Raw genomic sequence first — 4,841 nt, forward strand, 5'->3', positions numbered from 1 at the left:
AGCTCTCCCTGCTAAGAGACTGTTTCAGTGTTACCGTTTCTGCTCCTCCAGAGCTGGCTCAGTTCCTGTCTTCTTCCAAGCCTGGTCCTCAGCCTTCTCTGTGAGTTAGCTGTATCCTTCCATTAAATTTCATGTTTGCTTCAGTTAATCAGAGTTGTCTGAACAACAAGAAAAACCAAATTAAAAAAAAAAAAAAAAAACTAACAATCATATGCCTATATGCTATACACAATGTGTTTCTGTGAAAGTGTCTGAAACCTACAGGTCTACCTAAGGGCTCAATCCACATTCATTCATTCAAGCAACAAATATCCACTGAACATAAACTGTGTGTCAGGCACTACGTCCATGTTCAGCTCACAGTAGGGCAGGGACAAGAGTTAACAGGTAATTTGAGGTATAACATGTAGCAAGAAAGCCAGCCCTCTTCTGAAGAGTGTGGAAGGCAGCCTGGAACTAAAAGGGACACTTTCTATGAAGAAGTCATATTTTACTTTAGACAGGAAAGGAGGAGGAGGCAGCTAGGTAGAGGCTGGAGAGATGGAGTTCCAGAGGGAGGGAACAGTATGTTCCCCTAGTAGAAGACGATGCACACAGCCACTGCCTCTCTGTTTCATAAGTCACCAGGGTGCAGGGTAAAGGGCTATAAAGAAGGAGCCAGGAAGCCGAGTGCTAACTCTGGTCCTACAGATAACTCACTGAGAACTTAACAAGGCACTTCCTTTTTTTTAACGCCTATTCCCTTGTCTGTGAAATGAGGGTAGAAGGATACATGATATGGAAAGTCTCTAATATTTTATCATTTTATGTTTATTTTTCATGTCTATAATAGATAAAGGAGGGGCATGAACTTCATCTGAAAGGACCACCCATCCTATCTTCTCACAGTCTTCTCTCTGTTGCTCTTACCACAGGATAGGACCAATGTGGTGCAGACAACTTTGGAAAGTAATAAAAGGGCACACAGGCTCAGATGGACAGGGTGTAGAAGGCAGAAAGTTGCCAAAAATGCAACTAATATTTACTCTATCAAGAATTAACCCTACAGCACTTGTACCCCAATGTTTATAGCAGCACTCTCAACAATAGCCAAATTATGGAAAGAGCCTAAATGTCCATCCACTGATGAATGGATAAAGAAATTGTGGTTTATATACACAATGGAATACTACATAGCAATGAGAAAGAATGAAATCTGGCCCTTTGTAGCAACGTGGATGGAACTGGAGAGTGTTGTGCTAAATGAAGTAAGTCATACAGAGAAAGACAGATACCATATGGTTTCACTCTTATGTGGATCCTGAGAAACTTAACAGAAACCCATGGGGGAGGGGAAGGAAAAAAAAAAAAAAAGAGGTTAGAGTGGGAGAGAGCCAAAGCATAAGAGACTCTTAAAAACTGAGAACAAACTGAGGGTTGATGGGGGTGGGAGGGAGGGGAGGGTGGGTGATGGGCATTGAGGAGGGCACCTTTTGGGATGAGCACTGGGTGTGGTATGGAAACCAATTTGACAATAAATTTCATATATTAAAAAAAAAAAAAGAATTAACCCTACAATGTATCCATTTTCCTCTTTGCTGCTATTTAAGACAGCACCTCTGTCATGCAATGTTGACCACATTGTATTGTCTGTATGTATTTCTCTTTTCTTATTACTATTTTTAATTATGGAAAACAAATATAAGGCACTGTACAAAATTGTGAGAGTCGGTGATTCAGCATAAACGATGTGATCCCACTGTATGAATTACTTACAAAAAAACCCACTCACCTATTGGAGAGGAATTCTCTGGGAAGTAGGTGGTATGAACCAAGAAAGCTACCAGTAGAGAGTACATTTTCTCAGTCCACAGCCCTTTCTCCCTAACACCTCCTTCCTCTGAAGGCCCAAGGAGGTCTGAGTAAGGGACAGCCCAGAGAAGGGAGATAAGCACACCCCTGGGAGGACAGCCCTGTGGCTAGAGAAGACAGTGGTGTTTAAAGAAACTGCGGGGTGGCTCAGTGCGTTAAGCATCTGACTTCCGCCCAGGTCATGATCTCACAGTTCCTAAGTTCCAGCCCCACGTCAGGCTCTGTGCTGACAGCTTGGAGCCTGGAGCCCGCTTCGGATTCTGTATCTCCCTCTCTCTCTCTGCCCCTCCCCAGCTTATGTTCATACTCTGTCTCTGTCAAAAATGAATTCAAAAAAAAAAAAAACAAAACAAAAAAACAAAAAACAAAAAACAAAAAACCTTAAAGAAACTGCCCTAGGAAAATCCGGACTCCTCACACTTCCAAGATACGAGCAATCTTTGCAAACATCTCCCCTACGTTAAAATTTAGGCACAAATCTGCGAGCAGCTTCCCTCCCCCGCTCCCCATAAAACTTACTAAAAGAGCAATGCCCAGCAGGAAAGTTTTGTTGGTAGCTGGTGTTTCACATCTCTGGAGTTCCAGGGTGCAGTTGGAAACTGGCGTAGTGCATGGCGCGGAGGGAGTCGAGAGGCCAGCCCCTCCCACCGGAAGCAGGTGGCATGTTTCGCAGCGGGGAACTCACCCAGGAGGCTTGCGCGTCCAGGGGCCTCAGAGCCGCGCACCTTCCCACCTCAGGGTCTGAGGCTCTCACACCAGGGAGGAACTGGCCGGCGCGCATGCGTCCAGAAGGTCTGTGCACCACGTGCTCACTCACTCGCGGTTGCGCGCTGGAGGACCGCTTGGCTGAGGGCCGGTGTGGCAGAACGTTCGTGCTGAGGTCGTGGAGGGGTATAAGGGTAGGGAGCGTCCCGCTTGCAGGGGTCTACCTCTCGTCTCAATCCGCTGTCACGTCATCTCACAACCTCTTCCAACAATAGCTATACATTGTCCCTGAGTACGAAGAGAAAAACAGAACTCAAATCCAACATGAGTCCCTACAAGAAGGTTATGGTAACGTCAGCCCTGCTGAAGAGACACTTCTCAGAAAACCAATGCAGGGAGCCAACCTTACCCAGATCCAGCAGCAGTCCCTCCCTCTCTAGGTCACAGAGTGCAGTGCCCTCAGGGCTCCAGAGCAGGATCTAGGATGTGTGAACTGCAGCATTATTCCCAGGGCTTTATTCTGCAGCTGCTCTTCTAATCTAAAACATATGTGGCCTTCCTTTAAGTCTTTGCCACCCTGTTCCTAAGTCCTGGAACTCCTTTGCCATTTTTCTCCACCTGTCTACATCCTACCATCAGGAAGGTCCAGGTGAAGTTTGGCTAATAACCACTGGGAAGCTGTCCCAACTTAAACCCTAAGTGACAGGTTTTCATCTCAATTCCTATAGCAACCACCTTTAGAATCACTCGTTCATTTGACGCCTACAGTATGCTTATTATTTTGAATTAAATCAGATAATGGATATGAAAATCCATTAAAACTAAAAAGGGATGACCTAGCATTTTCAAAGCATGTTTCACAATATAATAAATGTATAATATTAATAAATAATACATTTAATAAGGGTTGCCTAGTGAGTGTGAAGAACAAGCAAAACCACTCTGTGCATGAGGGTAGAAATCAGAATAGTGGTTTCCTGGGGACAGGGCAGGTTAGGAGGAAGAGGATTGAGTGGCAAGAATCATGAGAAAGCTTTCTAGAGCGATACAAATTGAAAGAGCAGACCTAGGCCGGCTGACTAGTGACTATGTCCCCAACATGGCCGCAGAAAGAAGTTCCTGCTCAAACCTCAGAACAGCCTCCTCCCCTTAAGTAACTTACCGATTGATGCATTCTTCCCAAGTCTGAGGTGGGAGGAAGGGGGGTGTGAGAGGCGTGGAAAGGGTGAGTAGAAGAGGGAGGGCTTCTCTCAGGTAGGGGCCAGAGGCAGGAGCCTTCAACCCTGCCCAGGCTTAGAATGACCTGGGAGCATTTTACCCCTCCCCGAACCAATTAATCAGAGTCTCTGGGGATGGTGTTTGGTGCTAGGTATTTATATAGCACAGCAAGGCTGACAGCCAATGGTTAATAGGTGACCAGTGAGAAACGTTCTGTATACACTGAGGCCAAACATGTTAGAGATCCTCAGACACAGTGGTTCTTAAACTTCAGGTGCGTCAGAATCTCTTGGAAGACTTGTTCAAACACAGATTGCTGAGCCCCACCCCAGGAGTTTCTGATTCAGTAGGTCTGTGACCACCAGGCCCAACATTTGCATTTTTAACAAGTTCCAGGTGACGCTGATAATTGCTGATCTGGGACCACATTTTGGCAGCCAATCGGCTGAGTCCACAACCCTTCCCCAGCCAATCGGCTAAGGCCATGATCCCTATAAAACCTTTGTGCTTTTGAAACTCGCTCTCTCTCTCCGGTATCTCACCGCTGCGTCGGTGCAGGTAGGGGATTGAGCTCGAGCTAGCTTGAATAAAGGCTCTTTGCTTTTGCATCAGATTCGGCTCCCTGGTGGTCTTTGGGGATCACGAATTCTGGGCATAACAGAAATATTCTAGATTGTTAGGGTTTCGGTTGCAGGAGAGTATCCACTGGTCAAAACTTAAACTCTGTATCTAAAAAGCGTATATGTTGCTGTATGTAATTATATCTCAATAAAAAAGAGATAGTACAAAGATATTAAAAATATTAAATAGATATTTCTATCACAAAACTTCAAAAAGCTTCTATCCTGTTACTGCACATGAAAAATCTCCAAAAAGTGGATATAGCACCTTTTATCCATAGCACTTCTCATTTTTAAAGTGTTCTGAGATGGGTGTATTACATGGAAAGGTCTGTGCTATTATATAACATTTGTTTCTATTTTCTACTATTATATTAGATTCTCCAAGGCAAAGACAGGTTTTATGACTGTCTGTACCCACAATACCTGGCATAAGACCCTATAGAC

Source organism: Prionailurus bengalensis, chromosome D3 (genome assembly GCF_016509475.1).
Source record: "Prionailurus bengalensis isolate Pbe53 chromosome D3, Fcat_Pben_1.1_paternal_pri, whole genome shotgun sequence".
Taxonomy (NCBI): Eukaryota; Metazoa; Chordata; class Mammalia; order Carnivora; family Felidae; genus Prionailurus; species Prionailurus bengalensis.